Here is a 21,539-nt window from a genome sequence, read left to right as displayed (position 1 = left end):
ATGTACACATTTACTGAATATATGGAGTGTGTATAGCTTGCATATTTGTAATTATGTAATAGTGAGAATACACACATAATCACTGGTGATGTATTACTTTATTTTACTTGTCTGAGCAATTTTTAAAGCAGGTTTTCTTTACCATAAACATTTTGTTTTATTAAAACAGCAACAGTGGTGTGCAAGTTGCTGATGATGTACAATTTTTTTAGGTGCATAAAAGTTCATTTATGAAATTGATTAAGTCTGAAAAGATACTTGTAGTTTTAGTATTGTGTATTTATGGGTGCTTACAAGACGATGTGTTTTTGGGACATAGCACCTACAGCATGTGGAAAATCGTACTTTTTCCTAAACTGTTGTACAGTTGGTAGCCGTCATTCCTCCAAACTTGGATCTATAAAAAAAAAAAGAAACGTAATTAAGATCTAGATTTTTCTTTTCAGGAATGTGACACATCACACTGTGTCCAAAGTTTAAAGCTGGAGGAGTAGAATGAGCATACTGCTACTGAAGGAGTAACCACTCCTAGGTTGGCAGAAACACCTCCATCCTACAGGCACCTCAGAGATCGCAAGGCAGCCAGTGCTGCAGCCACAGACCAAAATCAGACAGTGCCAGTATAAATATTTGAGATATTGAAATTGAGTGCAATGACACGAACAGACCCCTATTTTTCATATGGTCAACGTATTACCTATGAAATGAGAGAATATGATTCACGTACCTTAGCACAAGTTAAGCTTGTGATTAATAATGTTATTACACCATAGAAGGCACTCTGATAGCAATTGCATCTCATGCTTCTGCTATGAACTGTGTACCTGAAAACAATGAAGACACAAGTTTTATTGTAGACTTAAAGAAGTAGACTGGCCAGTGGTCATTGTAGTAGAAGTTCTAAAAATTATGACAGCTTCCTTGAGAGTTTTTTTGCATGTTTTAATGGAATATTTCCTCCAAAAGCTTGCTGTAAAAAATGACAACCAAACTGAAATGGGTAACTATTGATGTAAAAGTGCAAGTGCCAGAAAAGTCAGCTACATAATGAACTTAAAAAGAAAGACACTTTAAGATTTTATAAACTATGTAAAAAGATCTAAAACTCTATTTAGAAGGGTGGTAAAGACAGCAAAAGAAATTGCACTCAGAAGTTCATTCTGAACCATAAATAAATCAAAGGTAGTCTGGTCAGTCATAAAATCTGAAATTGATGTCATAGCCAGCAGTCCACAAACTTCCAGAACTAAGATAGCTGACAAATCCATTGTAAAGCCTTCACATATATCAGAATGTTTCAATGAGGTTTTTGTAAATGCATCAAAATCAGATGTCGATATAAGTGGCTACCTAGATAATGTCCAACCCTTCAGTTTCAATCAGGATAACAGACAAGCTCTAATTAAATATGAACAAATTATAGTTAAAGATGTAAAAGAAGTAGTAATCTGCTTTAAAAATAAAAACTCAACTGGATGTTGTAATGAAAACAATTTCTAGTATATTATCATGTCTAAAAAATAAATCGGTCATTTGAAGGAGGATTCTTCCCAGATGCTCTTAAGTATGAAGTAGTAAAGTCATTATTCAAGAAAGGCTCAAAGGAATATATAGAAAACTACCAACCAGTCAGTTTTCTCCCAATATTTTCAAAAGTATTCAGAAAAGTTCTGCAATCCAGATCCAAAATTTAATGACAAAATCTAATATCTTCACATTAAGTCAGTTCAGCTCCCAGAAGGGGAAGAGTGCAATATGTGCCATCAACAAATTCGTTGAGAAAATTTGCTTATCACTGGACAAATCCCAAGGAGTCACTGGAATTTTCTGTGACCTTATGAAGGGTTTTGAGTGTGTAAACCACTCTCTACTGTCACATAATTTAGAAAGATATGGAGTAAACGGTAGTGCTTTAGATGTTTCAAATAATATTTAACCTGTGGAGAGCAAAGGGTGGTTACAATGTCAGCTATAGGAAATGGATCTTCGAAAGGGAAATTATTTCACAGGGAGTTCCACCAGGTCTCATCTTAGGCCCGATCCTGTTTTTACTTCATGTAAATGATTTATTTCTAAATATAACATCCAACTCAGTTTAATTTGCAGATAACACATCTCTACTCATTGGAAGTGAGACCACAGAACATGTTCCCCAAAGAGTCACTTATACCCTAAATACTTCAGAACATCTGTTTGATGTACGTGGATTAAAACTAAACATAAATAATTACACAGTTTAGAACTAAACAGTTATAATCAAGTGACCCCAAATTATCCATAAAAATCAGGAACCTTGGGAAGCATGTTGTTGTTGTTGTTGTTGTTGTTGTTGTTGTGGTCTGCAGTCCTGAGACTGGTTTGATGCAGCTCTCCATGCTACTCTATCCTGTGCAAGCTTCTTCATCTCCCAGTACTTACTGCAACCTACGTCCTTCTGAATCTGCTTAGTGTATTCATCTCTTGGTCTCCCTCTATGATTTTTACCCTCCACACTGCCCTCCAATGCTAAATTTGTGATCCCTTGATGCCTCAGAACATGTCCTACCAAACGGTCCCTTCTTCTTGTCAAGTTGTGCCACAAACTCCTCTTCCCCCCAATTCTATTCAATACCTCATCATTAGTTATGTGATCTACCCATCTAATCTTCAGCATTCTTCTGTAGCACCACATTTCAAAGGCTTCTATTCTCTTCTTGTCCAAACTATTTATCGTCCATGTTTCACTTCCATACATGGCTACACTCCATGCAAATACTTTCAGAAACGACTTCCTGACACTTAAATCTATACTCGATGTTAACAAATTTCCCTTCTTCAGAAACGCTTTTCTTGCCATTGCCAGTCTACATTTTATATCCTCTCTACTTCGGCCATCATCAGTTATTTTGCTCCCCAAATAGCAAAACTCCTTTACTACTTTAAGCGTCTCATTTGCTAATCTAATTCCCTCAGCATCACCCGACTTAATTCGACTACATTTCATTATCCTTGTTTTGCTTTTGTTGATGTTCATCTTATATCCTCCTTTCAAGACACTGTCCATTCCGTTCAACTGCTGTCTCTGACAGAATTACAATGTCATCGGCGAACCTCAAAGTTTTTATTTCTTCTCCATGGATTTTAATACCTACTCCGAATTTTTCTTTTGTTTCCTTTACTGCTTGCTCAATATACAGATTGAATAACATCGGGGAGAGGCTACAACCCTGTCTCACTCCCTTCCTAACCGCTGCTTCCCTTTCATGCCCCTCGACTCTTATAACTGCCATCTGCTTTCTGTACAAATTGTAAATAGCCTTTTGCTCCCTGTATTTTACCCCTGCCACCTTCAGAATTTGAAAGAGAGTATTCCAATCAACATTGTCAAAAGCTTTCTCTAAGTCTACAAATGCTAGAAACGTAGGTTTGCCTTTCCTTAATCTTTCTTCTAAGATAAGTCGTAAGGTCAGTATTGCCTCACGTGTTCCAATATTTCTATGGAATCCAAACTGATCTTCCCCAAGGTTGGCTTCTACTAGTTTTTCCATTCATCTGTAAAGAATTCGGGTTAGTATTTTGCAGCTGTGGCTTATTAAACTGATAGTTCGCTAATTTTCACATCTGTCAACACCTGCTTTCTTTGGGATTGGAATTATTATATTCTTCTTGAAGTCTGAGGGTACTTCACCTGTCTCATACATCTTGCTCACCAGATGGTAGAGTTTTGTCAGGACTGGCTCTCCCAAGGCCGTCAGTAGTTCTAATGGAAAGTTGTCTACTCCTGAGGCCTTGGTTCGACTCAGGTCTTTCAGTGCTCTGTCAAACTCTTCACGCAGTATCGTATCTCCCATTTCATCTTCATCTACATCCTCTTCCATTTCCGTAATATTTTCCTCAAGTACATCGCCCTTGTATACCATATTTACTCGAATCTAAGCCGCACTTGAATCTAAGCCGTACTTAAAAAATGAGACTCGAAATCAAAGAAAAAAAAAATCCCGAATCTGAGCCGCACCTGAAATTTGAGACTCGAAATTAAAGGGGAGAGAGAAGTTTGAGGGCGCACCTCCAAATCGAAACAAAGTTGGTCCATTGTAATATGAGACACAATTTAGGTCGAATGAATGACGATACAGCTACAGTAGTTTTGTTCAAGTCTTAAGCTTACCAGTTAAGCTTTACCAGGTAGCCATTGCTATGTGTCAGGCGCTCCGTCCGTATTTATACGGGTACCCTTCCTTTTTCACGTGCTTTGCATGGTTTGAATTGATTGCTTATTTTTCTTTGATCTGATAAGTACCGTTCTCTTTGTTATAGGTGTTACGTCACTCTAAGCTGAAGATGCATTACTGTACTGTGTCATGCATTGTTTGTCGCATTCGGATAATGAGTGTTTACGGCCTGTCGCCGCTCGCGGCATGGCTTGCTTTTGTGAGTGCTACCACCGCTTTAAAAAAAGAGAGAGAGAGAGAGAGAGGAATCGTCTCATTAGCGAAACAATGGCAAGAGACTGCTATTTGTTGTTACTTACACTGCTGCTTTCTTTGATAATGACCAACAAGAACCAAATAATAGACTGTGTATGATAGATGATGTTCTGAACGAAAGTTTAGCGAAAATTTTTCTCCGTTTGAAAATCTTTACGGACGCATCTTTAGTACATTACATTCTGCACAGAAATTAGCGTCATCTTAGATTTAAAAATCTAGTCAATTGCCGTGCTTCATTTCTGACTGTATCACTATTACGCACAAGAATAATACGAATATAAACAAGACATGATATGTATATTCTTCCGCGTTTGCTGTTGTCTCACTCTAGTTTTGTAGTTTATTAGGCAGACAGGATTTAAATGAGATAGCAGGAAACACGAAAGAATACGTGACAAAATGTTTATATTCATATTATTCTTATGGTGAAGAGAATACTGCATGTGATTCACAATTCATAAAAGTTCCTATTAGCAACCATCTCTTCTCACAGGTAGGAAAAAATTCAGAAAGTAGAGTTGGCCATATTGACAAACATCCCTAACAGTCTTGCCAGTTTTCATAGTACATTGAAATGCTGCAACATTCAAAGATGAACAACATGGAATTTGTATTTACTTCGATGGATAATGTATGAAAATGCAATGGTCGAAACTCGGGGTGGAGGAAAAAAACCTCGTCTTCCACCTTTTTTTAAAATTTATATACTGACACAGAGGTTTTGGCACCAGTATTTATCTTTGTGCCTGCAAAGCATGCCTGTGTAGCGCTACATATATTTGACGGCAGAAGTTAGTTGTGGCGGCACCTACCAACATTTTTCAGAACTTCCGCTTACTTTGCACTCTATTCTAAGCCGCAGGTGGTTTTTTTTATTACAAAAACCAGAAAAAAAGTGCAGCTTAGATTCGAGTAAATACGGTAGACCTTCTATATACTCCTTCCACCTTTCTTCTTTCCCTTTTTTGCTTATAACTGGGTTTCCATCTGGTTCTCTTTTCTCCAAAGGTCTCTTTAATTTTCCTGTAGGCAGTATCTATCTTACCCCTAGTGAGATAAGCCTCTACATCCTTACATTTGTCCTCTAGCGGTCCCTGCTTATCCCTTTTGCACTTCCTGTCGATCTCATTTTTGAGACGTTTGTTTTCCTTTTTGCCTGCTTCATTTACTGCATTTTTATATTTTCTCCTTTCATCAATTAAATTCAATATTTCTTCTGTTACCCAAGGATTTCTCCTAGCCCTCGTCTTTTTATCTACTTGATCCTCTGCTGCCTTCACTACTTCATCCCTCAGAGCTACCCCTTCTTCTTCTGCTGTATTTCTTTCCCCCATTTGTGACAATTGTTCCCTTATGCTCTCTCTGAAACTCTGTACAACCTCTGGTTTAATCAGTTTGTCCAGATCCCATCTCTTTAAATTCCCACCTTTTTGCAGTTGGGAAGCATAATCTGTCACATTCCTGGAGATATTAAAAAAAAATTATCCTGGTCTTCTCATATAAGCTACTTGACAAAGAAGCTAAACAGTTTTGCATTCGGAGTGACAATATTGTCCTATGCAAGTGATGTGGACACTACCAAATTTGTTTACCACAGCTGTTTTGAATGCATTTTAAGATACAAAATAATCTTTTTGTGGTATGCAGGTATTGTAAAGAGGATATTATTAATTAAAAAATCTATTACTAGAAATACATGTGATAGTAATCCTAGAGAGCCACGCCAACTTTTGTTGAAGGATCTAAGAATTTTAACTATTCCACGTATTTACATTTATAAACTGTTTATCTTTGTCCATACCAATCCAGTATTACGTAAAGAAAACCACTTTCAACATATGTATGACACAAGAAACAAAGATAATTTCATGTTGCCATCTCACAGACTAAAACTCTACACCCAGACTCCTGAGCATGAAAATTTATTATAAATTAAAAATGAAAAACTTTCACAGTATGGAACTAGGTTTACTGAAGATAAAATTATGAACCATGCTAGTGCAAGAATATTGTTATTCACACATGGAACTATCAAATGACGATGAAGATTTCTTTGTAGAGTTGCTGTTGTTGTTGTCTTCTTTTCTAAGACTGGTTTGATGTGGCTGTCGATGCTCTTCTATCTTGCGCAAGCCTCTTCATCTCTGAATAACTGTTACAACTTACATCCTTCTGGATCTGATCACTGTATTCACCTCTAGTCTCCATCTTCAGTTATCATCTCCCTCCCACACACATACACTTCCCACCAATACTATATTAACGATCCCTTGATGTCTCAAAATGCGTCTGTTCAGTACTTCCTCTTTAGTTACATGTTCTAGCTGTACAATCTTAAGCATTTTTCTGTAGCATCACATTTCAAAAGCTTCTATTCTCTTTTTGTCTAAACTGCTTATCATCCATGTTTCACTTCCATACATGGCTACACTCCATACAAATATTTTCAGAATAGACTTCCCCACACTTAGATCTATATTCAATGTTAACAAATTTGTCTTATTCAGAAATGCTATTTTCGTCATTGCTGGTCTGCATTTATAATCCTCTTTACTGTGGCCATCATTTTTTGTTTTGCTGCCCAAATAGCAAAACCCATGTACTACATTAATTATACCCTTTTCTAATCTATTTAATTTGACTATTTTTTGTTATCCTTGTTTTCTTTTGTTGATGTTCATCTTATGTCCTCCTTTCAAGACATAGTCCATTCCATTCAAATTCTCCTCTAAGTCCTTTGCTGTCTCTAACAGAATTACAAAGTCATTGGCAAAAAAGTTTTAATTTCTTGTCCATGGATTTTAATTCCTGCTGCAAATTTTTCTGTGGTTTCCTTTACTGCTCACTCAGTGTATAGATTGAATAACATCGAAGATGGCCTACAAAACTCTCTCTCTCTCTCTCTCTCTCTCCCTCCCTCCCTCCCTCCCTCCCTCCCTCCCTCCCTCCCTCCCTCCCTCCCTCCCTCCCTCCCTCTCCCTTTTCAACCATTGCTTCCTGTTTATGCTCCTGACTCTTATACCTGCCATCTGATTTCTATACAAGTTGTACATAGTCTTTCGCTCCCTGTATTTTACCCCTGCTACCTTCAGAATTTGAAAGAGAAATTCCCACAACATTGTCAAAAGCTTTCTCTGAGTTTACAAATGCTATAAATGTAGGTTTGCTTTTCCTTCACCTGTCCTCTAAAATAAATTGTAGGTCAGTATTGCCTCATGTGTTCCTACACTTCTCTGGAATCCAGACTGATCTTCCCTGGGGACAGTTCCTACCAGCTTTTCCATTCTTCAGTAAATAATTTTTGTTAGTAATATGGAACCATGAATTGTTAAACTTATAATTCAGTAATATTCACACCTGTCAGCACCTGCTCTTTTTGTAATTGGAATTATTACATTTTTCTTAAAGTCTGAGGGTCTTTTGCGTATCTCATACATCTTGCACACCAGAGGAAACAGTATTGCTATCAGTAATTCTGACACAATGTTGTCTGCTCCTGGGACCTTGTTTGAGCTGAGGTGTCTATCAGATTCTTCTCACAGTATCACATCTCCCATCTCATCTTCATCTATGTCCTCATCCATTTCTATAGTGTTACCTTCAAGTTCTTTTCCCTGGCATAGGTGCTCTATATACTCGTGTCACTGTTGAGCTTTCCCTTCGTTGCTTAGGACTGGTTTTCCAATCAGAGCTCATGAATTAAACACATTTGTAATGGATTCTGCAAATAAGATTTTGTTTGACACATTGTATCTACCTCTGATGCATAAATTATATTGACAAGTCTCCTCTACTTTAAATCAATGATTTATGTATGTATGTATGTATGTATGTATGTCATAAGATTATAAAATTCTCATACTGAATCTGAAATCTCTTCAAGACCTATCTGGATTCTTGTCTAAGTAATCTGTGTAAAAGTATCCAATAAAAATTGGAACTCAGTGTAGTTTTATGGCTTTAAATTTTTCCCCCCTTTATCTTACTTTTATGTAGTCCTTTAGGCCCTCAAAGGTGGCATCACAAACCTCAGGCCCAGTTTTTGATATAGTTCGTTTGTAGACACAGAAAAATTATTGCAAACCTGTGTAGGAGCCTCCTGTGGCCAAGAATCTCAAAGTAACTGTGAACCTCTCCCTCACAGTAATAGCTTCTCAAAACTGAGTTTTGATATCTCTCATTATTGGCTTGCTCATCACATTTAATTGTTCAAAATCATGTAATGCCACACAAGTAAAATTTTTAATTGCATCTTCCACCACTTTGAAAATCGTATCTCGCATATGTTTGTTTCCATGCTGCATTCTTTGGTGATCCAATTCTCCCATCGACCAATGCACTTCTCCCTGTTCAGTTTTGTATTGTTTTCAACGTTATACATCAGTATGGAGGCAGCTGCTGCTCTTGTCATACTCGTGGTATTCTCGCATGCACTGCGTGACTACCAGCAATCAGCAGTGGACACCCACTGTGGACTGAAGTCACGTATTGAATGAGGTTGGCTGCCACAGGTGAACACACACAGGTTTACTACACACAAACTGTTGCACACGGCTGTCACACTCAGGGGATATGCAGCTTTATAAGAACAACATAAAATCATAGCAAACTGTGGTCAGTATAGACCATATGTGTTTGGATTTATTACATTTTGCAGATTTGCCAGTATGTTGGTTGCTTAACTAGTTGCTAGGGTAGTTTTTATTTTTCAAGTGTGATTTTTGTCATTTTGCTACCCTATAATTTGGTTGCATTACATAGTTGTTCAGAGTTTTTGATTGGCTGTTGTAGCGATGCAAGGGACACTAAATTTGTTACAAAAGTCAGTAAATTACTCAACAGACAGTATTTTTCAGTTCAGGTATTTCATTCATTCCAAGCACGTGTTGATTCATGACGCCATCATCCAGACACGCGTTGACTGTAATCTGAATCTGTTTTAGCAAACTAATAATTTCTCTCAGGCAATAAAATTTTATTGATTATGAAACACAAGTTCTTGAAGTTTATTCAGAATTGGAAATGTGTAATTAGTAATTACATGCCATAATTTATTTGTTTAATTATTTATTATTGCATTTCTATTGAAGCCCCCCCCCCCCCCCCCCCCACATTATAATGTTGACTCATGCCTGCTTTGAGACCTTTTGCACATTCACACTAAATGCTTCAGATACAGTACATCCAGAAACAGGAAATGTACGCCCTTTTGCTCCTCGACTAATTTCTTTTAAACAATCTTGTGTCATTATGCTAATAGTTGCTCCAGTATCAATCAAAATTTCAACATCAATGCCATTTATTACTGCTTGAACCACCACCTGCAAAATTCGTCCACACTTATTCAAAATGTTAGGTGTTTCTTCAATAAGTTCCTACCTTAGATCCAAATCATCATTATACCTCAGTACATTCACTTTAAAGTGATGCCTGCCCTCCTCATCCTCTCCAGTCATCCTAGGAAGGCTTTTGGTGGCCAGTTCTAGTTTAACCTTTCAGTGGATGTCATCTTTGGTGGTTCATGTACTTCAACAATACGTACAGTATGGTCGGAATTTGGTAGTTCTACCCTTTGTGCTTTTATTGCTCCGTTACCAAGTGGTATCGGTCCTTGTGGTTGTAATGCTTGTTGAGTTACATTTGCATCTACCCATCGAACTTCAGGTGTCGAAGGGTCTTTCTAAGGTTGCTACTATCAGGATTGTCTTCTGGGTATATATCACGTCTGTGTGATTTACCATACTGATTATTCGAGTCATTCTGTCTGTATTTGCGATTTAGTTTTCCTGTACTAATCTGATTCACCTGATTATTATTATTTCCATAGGTTTCTTTAGTATAATAGATGTTATGTTTATATTTATTATTATTATTATTATTATTGGCTTTACTATAGTCATAAGATGTCGCTTGTCCTCCTTCGTGTAGTATAGGTTTAGTTTTTCTATCTCAGTTGTCGTTATTGTTAGTACTATTATTATTGTTTCTTTCTTTTCTCAGACGTTATGTCTGGTCAAAAATGGAAAGTGACACGGACCTTGATCAATCGTGACTTCCTTTTAACTGTACGGTATACGTTATATTGCATTTAGGAACTTTCGGGTAATTGAACATGTATCAATAATTACGGATTTCTGTAGTTGTATATACAAGTTTGGATGTAGCTGTATTGCATTGATGTACTGGTGGATATTGTGTGGTATGACTCCTGTAGTTGATAGTATAATTGGTATAATGTCAACTTTATCCTGATGCCACATGTCCTTGGCTTCCTCAGCCAGTTGGATGTATTTTTCAATTTTTTCTCCTGTTTTCTTTTGTATATTTGTTGTATTGGGTATGGATATTTCGATTAGTTGTGTTAATTTCTTCTTTTTATTGGTGAGTATGATGTCAGGTTTGTTATGTGGTGTTGTTTTATCTGTTATAATGGTTCTGTTCCAGTATAGTTTGTATTCACCATTCTCCAGTACATTTTGTGGTGCATACTTGTATGTGGGAACGTGTTGTTTTATTAGTTTATGTTGTATGGCAAGTTGTTGTTGTATTATTTTTGCTACATTGTCATGTCTTCTGGGGTATTCCGTATTTGCTAGTATTGTACAACCGCTTGTGATGTGATCCACTGTTTCTATTTGTTGTTTGCAAAGTCTGCATTTATCTGTTGTGGTATTGGGATCTTTAATAATATGATTGCTGTAATATCTGGTGTTTATTGTTTGATCCTGTATTGCAATCATGAATCCTTCCGTCTCACTGTATATATTGCCTTTTCTTAGCCATGTGTTGGATGCGTCTGGATCGATGTGTTAGATGATATGGGTGCTTGCCATGTAGTGTTTCCTTTTTCCAATTTACTTTCTTCGTATCTGTTGATGTTATGTGATCTAAAGGGTTGTAGAAGTGGTTATGAAATTGCAGTGGTGTAGCCGATGTATTTATATGAGTGATTGCTTTGTGTATTTTGCTAGTTTCTGCTCGTTCTATAAAGAATTTTCTTAAATTGTCTTCCTGTCCATAATGTAGGTTTTTTATGTCGATAAATCCCCTTCCTCCTTCCTTTCTGCTTAATGTGAATCTTTCTGTTGCTGAATGTATGTGATGTATTCTGTATTTGTGGCATTGTGATCGTGTAAGTGTATTGAGTGCTTCTAGGTCTGTGTTACTCCATTTCACTAATCCAAATGAGTAGGTCAATATTGGTATAGCATAAGTATTTATAGCTTTTGCCTTGTTTCTTGCTGTCAATTCTGTTTTCAGTATTTTTTTAGTCTTTGTCTATATTTTTCGTTTAGTTCTTCTTTAATATTTGTATTATCTATTCCTATTTTTTGTCTGTGTCCTAGATATTTATAGGCATCTGTTTTTTCCATCGCTTCTATGGAGTCGCTGTGGTTATGCAATATGTAATCTTCTTGTTTAGTGTGTTTTCCCTTGACTATGCTATTTTTCTTACATTTGTCTGTTCCAAAAGCCATATTTATATCATTGCTGAATACTTCTGTTATCTTTAGTAATTGGTTGAGTTGTTGATTTGTTGCTGCCAGTAGTTTTAGATCATCCATGTACAGCAAATGTGTGATTTTGTGTGGATGTTCCAGTAATATTGTATCCATAATTTGTATTATTTAGCATGTTGGACAGTGGGTTCAGAGCAAGGCAGAACCAGAAAGGACTTAATGAATCTCCTTGGTATATTCCACGCTTAATCTGTATTGGCTGTGATGTGATATTATTTGAATTTGTTTATTATTGTTATTATTATTATTATTATTATTATTATATTATGAGGTAGACATTTGATTATTATTCCATACTTGGGCATATTTTAGTATCATATCGATCAAATCGTCCACAGACAGGAACTGTTTCACATCATAGTCAGGGACATTTATAAGTTTCTCACGTGTATAAATATGTAATCTTCATTTCAAAATATGTATCACTTCTCTTTGGGAAATAGGATCACTTCAGCACCTCGTTTTATTAATATATTTCTTGAAATACTGTCTTAATGAACCTCATGTACTATTATAAAATTCTGGTTGATACACCTCCTTTCGTAGCCTCTCTTTTGCTACTCGGCCAGTATTTCGCTAAGAAAAGTTGTTCAAACTCCGCACATGTATTACAATTCTCACTCGTTTCTGCAGCCTATAGTGCTGCTTCACCTGTGGTCTTGGACACAATAAATTGAAGTCTATCAAGTTCAGACCAACTGGGAGGAAAAATACGCTTAAAATTGTTGATGAAAATTTTTGGATGAATGTCATCTTTTTCAGTCGAAAATGTATGAAACTGTCTACTTTTGAATATGCTTGTCTCAACCTTTAAAGACGACAAATACCCCCTTTGGACAAAAGCGTCATTTTCATTTCTATAACAGTCACAAAATTTATAGGGTGTATTCCCACAACAGTTACATTTTACTTCACTACAAGATTTATTATTTCTAAGCCTGTCTTCGGAATAGCTGTCTTTGACTAAACATTTCATGAAAATTTTTGTTCTAATTCTGACAATTTACAGTTTGTTTCACTCTGTCACTTAGATAATTCTTCAATTACTTTATCTTTAACAACGGGATAAGTTCATCATTTGCCATCTGTTTTTCCTTAACTACCTCAGCTTGTTTTGGCTCGAGAGTGGTATTTACTTTCCCTTCGATTTCCTTATTTTTAACTTCTATCCACTCAGTAAGACCATCATCTAATTTTTTAGTTTGGTCCCTTAAATATTTATCTATGCTCTTGCGAGTGTTTATTTCGAATTCTGACATCTTTTTAGACAGATGCTCAATTTGCACATTTTCCTTCAAATAACTACTTTCACAGTTACAGATTTTATCTGTCAAATCACTATGCCCCTTTGAGCTAGTTTCACATTTATTCTCCAGCTCATTAATTTTATCCATAAATTCGGTGTGTAGGTTAGTCATATCCATGGAAACTTTTATTTTATATTCAATAAATTTAGTATTTAATCATTCTTCCCACTCTACTTTTAAGTTATTAAGTTTCTAATTTAATTGTCTATTATCATCATTAAGTGACTCAAACTTGTTGTCAAAGTTTTGATTGAGTAAAACTATATGGGTGTCGAAGTTTGGGAATCAAATTTAATATCAAACTTATCATTTACATGACGCATATTCTCAGTTAACTGACGCTGCATACTCGCCATGAATTTAATAATATTATCTTTAAGCTCTGTAACATTCGATGTAAGATTCACACTTTCCTGTGTAACTTAGGTATTTATAGACTCCTGTATATTACTGTTTCTACTTGTATTCAGGTCTGCTTCTACTGTCACCTCCACATCAATGATATTACTATCGCTTAAATTATGTGATCGCTGTCCTACATTTATAACATTTGGGACTCTTTCACCAAAATTTTGCTCACTCAAATTATGTGATTGCTGGTCCCTAATTGGTTCCCTAGGAACCCCCTCATGGGGATTATATTGACGTTCACTCCCCTCACTTGTCATTCCCAAACTCTGGGTTGTGTTATCTTGCGCTCTCCTTGTTCGGGTGTACATTTTTCCTAATATCTTTATACACAGTTAAAATATCAATATCAACTCAAAATACATGGTCACCAACTGTAGAACTGTTCTTTTGTACTATGTCTATCCTACTCCTACCTGAGAGTATCTCACGTTAGCTGTGAGTACTTATCCTTTCCGATTGGTCTAAGTTTGTTCCTTGGGCCTGAAGTTGTTAGTATATACTGCACTATTAACGGCTTTAGTTCAAAATATGTAATCAAGTTTACCACTAAAAAGTAAACAACTTTGTCTTTTCTATCACAGTTCTGTTTAACCTTCCTGCTGAACCAATTTGTTCTGATGTATAACTACGAGTCAGTTGATGTGTAATCCCATATTTATTCAGCACATTTTCAAAATTCACATAACAGAACTTTTTGCCATTATCTGTTCTCACTGTTTTGATTTTCCTTTCTGACCTTCTGCCATTTTTTGAAATTCTTGAAATGTTTTAGAAGTCTCATCCTTCATCTTCAGGAAATACACAAATCTCATTTGGGTATAATCATCCACCAGAATGACAAAATAGTTTTCACCACCTGATAACTTCCATTGGTCCACAAAATTTTGATTCTATACCTTCCAGTGGTGTAGAGTACCGTCATGTGGAAAAAGGCCATTATTACATACCAACAATTTTGTATGCTAATGTTGATTTTAACATCTTCACACACCATTCCTTCAACAGCAACCGTTTCACATTTTTATTATATACTTTGTCTTTAAATGATGTAATCTTCTATTCCAGTTAGATGCAGTAATCATTCATGAAAAATTATTACCCATGTCAATGTTCAGCTCCATTATTACAATCTACAGTTTCACCTAATTTTGATCCTTGTTGAAAACTTCACAGCAATCACTACCAAATTTAACTTAGTTTCCTCATTGAATCAAGTTGCTCACAGATAGTAAATTTGTTGTTAGCTGTGGAGTACACACATATTCCACTGTGATATAATAGAAAGTTTTCCAGCTGCTGTTGTTAAATCAACTTCTACAGAGCACAACACAGGGATTTCAGTGTGAGTCACTGCCACAATTTCATAAACACCAACTGTATTCCTCATTGAATTTTTATTTGCTGTGAGTTGCACATTAGCACCATTAGCAACGTACTACTCACTTCTGTTAAAAGAAACACTTAAAAACAGCGTGCTGAAGACATTCGAGGTTCTGCTTTGTGTGATATCATTATTCTCTCTGTTAGGACATCATGGCTTTGCACTTTTAGCAAATAACTTCTTTCTTGCTTTGATGTTGGAATACTACACGATTTGACAGTTTAGGTTCAGTGTTATTTCTTAGTGATGACACAGAAGTCCATTACACTGAAAATACTTACGTTGACTTTTTGAGTGTATCACTCTAAAAGCACTACCACTGGTAACCTCCTCTTCCACACTGAAAAGCTTCGTTTTAATAGCATCTCTTGTAATAAGAATTCCTGAATGCTCAGTGGCCATAGTCATAGCAGATTTTTTGCAATCCTGCTAATAATATAACCCAATCCATTCATCACTAATCACAAAATTAGTTCCACTTGATTTACATAACGTGTCACTGAATCACGTCTTTCTAGATGTGTTGATACTGATATTCTCATTGTGTCCACCTGTGATCCCTCATTATGCAGCACAAGACATATACTGCAAGCTAATGCCTCTTCAGGCCACTGGCAGTACCACTACAACATAAGTCCACGGTGTTTGTTGTCAGCCACATCTCTGACAGCCACCTTAGTAATGTGTGGCGCCACTTCTCAGCTAGAAGTGCGAGATTCACTGCAATTAGTGCAGCCATTGTTGACACCAATTCTTCGTCCATAGATCAAATGCACACCAATAGCTGCAGGAGTGTTCTTCTGCCAGGCAGTTATAAAAGATGCCATGTGGCTGACCAGAACCAATTTGCAATGGGGTGCTACAACCAAACACTGATCACTGTTGCCAGTGCCTCAATTAGAGCTCCTATTGCACCACCACAGTCTCCGCTCGAGTGAGTCCAAGTCTTCATTTCACGACTCACCTGAGTTCTTCACACCACTGCAGACATCTTTACTCCAAATTGCACCCCGAGTCTTCACTCCGCATTTGGTTCGATTTCTCCTTGCTGAGCCAGATGCTGGCAGCAAGTGTGGCTCGTCAGCATGCAAGTCACCATCACTGTTGTATTATGTAGGCTGTGCCTGCAGCTCGTTTGATGGAGCCCACTTCTTAACATCATCTGCAGCAGCTATGCTACCTCTGACAGACATCTTCTGCCTCACCAGGATCTGTGTTCTGGACCATCCCTGAGCTCTGTTGTTCTCTCTGATATGGCTGTGCTGACATAGCCCCTATCAGGATTCTCCCAGTGTTACATCAGTGACTGTCAGTGGGTTGGAACTAAGTAGTGTTGATACAAGGCCAGGCAAGTCTTTTGTTATATTCAGTTTATGAGTGTAAAGAAAGTTCATTTATTCGTTTTACCTGGGCTATGGTAATTGGTGTGTTTCTCTTGGCCATGGCATAAAAGTTCTCAACAAGTTTATTTTTTTCTGCTTCTTTTATGTGCACATGGAAAGCTAGACTAGTAATAAGATTTATTTTAGCTTTGGCTTTGGCATATTTTGTTTTAACCGCTTTAGAGACGCATTTTGCCAGTCTTTCAAGGAAAAGGATGTTTCCATAAATTTTCAGGACTGCAGCTGGATAATGTCGACATCTTGCAATGATATTTTGGCTGATAACTATTCAGCCATCACCAGGTCAGTGTTTTGCACAGGAGATTGCTAGTTCACATCTCTTAACTTTATACCAAAAACTAGCTCTGAGACACGTGTGCAAAGGCAACTGCTACACGAGTGACTTCTGTTGAGTTTTGCAGTCTGTTTGAATATTGCTCTATCAATGGCGCGCAGTCGTTTGTTTAATGGTGACACTATTCGCACATTCTCTATGAGAATACGCACCCGTAGTGTTAAAATTCAGAATTCAAAATTAATAAACTTGGTTTCTGAAGAAATTGGAGAAATTACCAAGTCCCATGCTTCAGTCAGTTGAAAGCTGCCACCACAATTGATAAGATCTTCTGCTAAATGTATTTTCACTGATTCCTTAGTAGTTAAATCCCAAAAGGACCTTGTCAAGGAAAAGACGTGACAGAATAATCCATGGAATGCTTAGGTATGGCTGACTTACTGTGAAAGGTGGGTGTGGTGATCATGTTCAACGCATTTTTCTCGAACTGTGTGCATTGTATGATAAACGTAGGCTTTGCCACAGTGGCAAGATATTTTGTAGATTTTGGCCTTCTGCAATCTCAATTGTCCTTTGCCAGACCAAGAAGAGTGCAAGTCTTTGTATGTGGGCGGAAGATTACTTTGACATAATGTTTACTTACAAGTCTACCCAGCTTTGTTGAAATATTGTGACATATGTGAGAGGTGCCTTGGACTTCAACCACTCCTCCTCCTCTTGATCTCGTGAGTGGTAACATTTCTTCTTCCTTGAAGCTGTGCTGATCTGATATGAAGACTACCCATTATCTTTGAACACTGATTGTAGGTGTTCCAGCTTCTTTGCAAGGTTGTCTCCATCAGACACAATGTTTGCCCACTGCACCTACCTTGAATTCAGATGCTGCAAAAAGCATAGCAGTTCTTCATCATGGCACCACACTACAAAATCATAATCTATATACTGCCAGAAGATTTTGATTCAAGTTCTGCCAAATCAAATGTCCTCTTCTCAAAGTCTTCCGTAAAAAAAGTTTTCTACCAGAGGGGAGAGAGGACTACCCATGGCAATACCATCAGTTCGCTCAAAATATTCACTGTTGAATAAAAAGTAGGTTGAAGAAAGGGCATGATGAAACAGTGCTATTATATCAGCTTTGAACTTCTGCTTATGTGCTACAATGAATCCTTGTGAGGAGTGAGATTGCATCGAAGCTTACAAATAAGTCCAACTCAATGAGTTGAAGTGTCTTCATTCTATTAATAAAGTCAACAGAGTTGCATATATGATGCAAGCATTGTCCCGTAAAAGGTCTCAGTAAAGACATGAGAAGTCATATGTTAGGGCACCTGCTTCACTAGTGCTAGAGCCAAGTCGGACTGGGTCCATAAGGAGTCTGCTTCAAGACAGTCTTTGAAGTTTGCCTTCCTGTCAGCAACATTGCCTTCGTGTCAGCAACATTACTGCAAGAAGGTGCTTTTTGATGCTCCATGGAAAACTTTATGGATAAGGTTTTGGACAATGTGACAGTATCAGTGCTTTGGAAAGGCTTGAACTTTATGCCTACACCTAGAATCATGCCTTTAACCAATTTTATTAGTGCTGTTGAAGAAGCTGTTAGACACTTTCCCAGTGACATTGCAGAAGAAATAAGGTGTGAACCATGTTATGCATGTACGAGGACTCCACCTCAGAAGAGTAATGTTTCCTCCATAGAAAAGATTGCGCTGTGCAAACTACAAGATGATCCTCACATGTGGTCCTTCCAGGGGATAAGGGAAACATCATTATGCTGTTGCCACGAGAGATCTATGGCCAGAAGATTTATAGCTTGTTGGATGAACCAATGTGCTGGAGAAGAGTGATAGAGTGATAAAGATTCCACACGGAGAGTGGGGGGGAAGGGGGGGGAGGGAGACAAAGTTGCCTGAATTCCTCTTCCCTTCCGCAAGAAGTTGCAAAAAGATGAATACCTCATAGCTCTGTTCCGCCGTAGTTGTATGGCATTCCAAACAAACGCAAAGAAGGTCTTCCAGTATGTCCTATTGTGAGCAATATCAGGACTCCAACTTATAAATTAGCTAGACTTCTTGTGCCTTTACTGAGACCTTTTGTGGGGAAGTGCTCATATCATATTTGCAACTCCATTGACTTCATTAACAGACTGAAGACACTTTGACTCAATGATTCAGACTTATTTGTAAGCTTTGATGGTGTATTACTCTTCACTTGGGTCCCTCTCATGGATTCATTGTCATTCATAAGCAAAAGTTCATAGCTGATATAATAGTCTGCTTCATCATGCTCTTGTCTCATCCTACTTTTTATTCAACAGTGGATATTTGGAGCAAATTGACAATGTTGCTATGGGTAGTCCTGCCTTCCCTCTGTTAGCAAACATTTTTAGTAAGACTTTGAAAAGAGGCTTGATTTGCCAGAACTGAAACTTCTGGTGGTATGAGCATGTTACTTTTGTCATGTGGTCCCATAGTGAAGAAGAACTGTCTAGCTTTTTGTAGCATCTGCAATCTATCCTGGAGAATATCAATTTTCTGATGGAAGTGGAAAAGGGTGGCTGTCTGCCATTTCTGAATGTCTTGGTCAGTTGGAAATGGATGTATAATTGAGGTATTCCATTTCCCCTTAGCCCACACATGCAGACCTCTATTTGTAGGCATCTAGTTGCCACCACCCCTCATAGACTATGGGCATCCTTTGAATGTTGGTGCACCAGGAACATGCTGTGCCTGATAAAGACAGCCTTGTAAAGTTGCTGGAATGCCTGCAATCAGTGTTAAAAGATAGGGATATCCTCCACATCAGATCAACATAACTTTAAGGAAGAAGAAACATGACCACCCACAAGATCAAGAGGGAAAAGAGCAGTTCTAGTCCAGGGCATTCCTCCCATACATTTGCAATATTTTGTCAAAATTAGGCAGAATCTCAAGGAAACACCATGTCAAAGTAATCTTCCACCCACCTACAAAGACTTGTACTCCTTTCGGTTCAGCAAAGGACAATATGGGATTGTGAAGGGCTGGAATCTACAGAATACCTTGGCAGTGTGGCAAAGCCTACATTACTCAGACAACATGCACAGTTTGAGAAAAATGCATTGAACATGATCAGTACACGTGTCTTTCACAGCCTAGTAAGGTAGCCATAGCTGAGCATTCCATGAATTATTCTGTTGTGGAAATCTTAGCCTCAATGAAATCTTTCTCGGATTCAGTTATTAAGGAACTGGTGGAAATACATTTAGCAGGACATCTTATCAATTCTGATGGCAGCTTTCAACTATACAAGGTGTGGGACCAGGTGATTTCCTTAATTTCTTCGGAAAGAAAATATTTTATGATCAATGACACATCAGTTAATTTTATTAATTTTGACATCTGAATTTTAATCCACACTTGTGTATTCTGACAGTGTGTGCACATGTAGTGTTGCCATAACACATGTGCCTGCACACCATAGATGAGACAATATTCAAAGAGGGCACGAAACTTGACAGAGTTTGCTCTTATAGTGGCTGCCTTTGCCCACGTGTCTCCATGCCAATTTTTCGTTGTAAAGTTAGTGATGTGAACTAGCAATCTCTAGTGCAAAACACTCGCCTGACAATGGGTGAATGGTTGCCGGCCGAAATATCATGGCAGGAAGTAAACATTATCTAGCTACAGTCCCAAAACTTCATGGAATACTCTTTACATCAGGAAAAATTCAAGAATTGCAAGAACTGAGTCTTTTTAGTTGTCATACCCTTTCAGCTTTAGTACATTAATCAAATAATTCATCACCCTCTTTGTGGAATAAAACAATTCTGTTTTTGAACAACAGTAAATCATGGACTTCACATAACAACATGTTATACGTGATCTCTTAACCATTTCATCTGGAGATCTGGGCTCTTAACCTGTTGAGAATTCTGTCATGTGTGGATTACACTGATTATCTACTTGTACTGAGAACACTGGTAGACATATTACTTAATACTTTATTTGACCACTTCACGTAAAAAGAAAGTTGTACATTCAGCTGCACTTGGTGCTGCATGATGATGTACAACAGACAGACGTGACAGACACAGTACACACGACTTGACAAGCTCTGAGAAAAGCAAAGACACTCATATGCAAAAGAAGGCATTCAAAAGGTCATAGCTCACAGAGACCACAGGTATTCATTTGACTACTTTAATTAATCTTGCATTTGAGTGACTTTTCCAACCAGAAATGATCTAAGTATCAGAGAGCTTATATATACGCTGAAGTGTTCTTTGTCTGTATGTCTTCTTTTTCTTACTCTATTAGTGTGCACAAATTTCTCATCCTGGTTGAATACTTTTTATTTACCAGGAATGATATTTTTGGTTTGCCCAATAATATTCCCACATCACTGACTCTTGTTAAAACCATTTCCCTTGATATTCTCTCTAAATCTCTCAACTCACTATACTATGACAGCTTTTACACTTTCCACTCATAGCCAAAGAGTTAGAATTAGTGAAAAAATAACATTAAATACTGGAAGTAGTGAAGATAACTCAGTGTATAGTTGAAACATTGAGTGGCCAGTAGGCCATTAACCAAGACTGGAAACATTGCTAAGCTTTTAGTCAATATCTGTCTTTAGAGTTAACTTTTGCAGAATACACACACATCTATCTGTTGGCATTATCCCGACAAACTGCAGTTGATCTGCAGTGCTGATACAATGTAATGAGTCAAGCTGCGTTGCTGGTCCAGTTTAGTTGTCTGGGACAGTGTATCCATACAGGTTGATGTATAAA

General features: G+C 37.4%; 1 protein-coding gene across 1 annotated transcript in view; it reads left to right on the top strand.

The window, feature by feature from the left end:
• Nucleotides 1-21,539, top strand: part of LOC124605709 (nucleoporin Nup188) — a 271,799-nt gene that overhangs the window by 48,463 nt on the left and 201,797 nt on the right. The window lies entirely within an intron of this gene.

Source organism: Schistocerca americana, chromosome 3, assembly GCF_021461395.2.
Source record: "Schistocerca americana isolate TAMUIC-IGC-003095 chromosome 3, iqSchAmer2.1, whole genome shotgun sequence".
NCBI classification, from domain to species: Eukaryota; Metazoa; Arthropoda; class Insecta; order Orthoptera; family Acrididae; genus Schistocerca; species Schistocerca americana.
The sequence above is the reverse complement of the archived record's forward strand: the minus strand, read 5'-3'. Positions and strand labels throughout refer to the sequence as shown.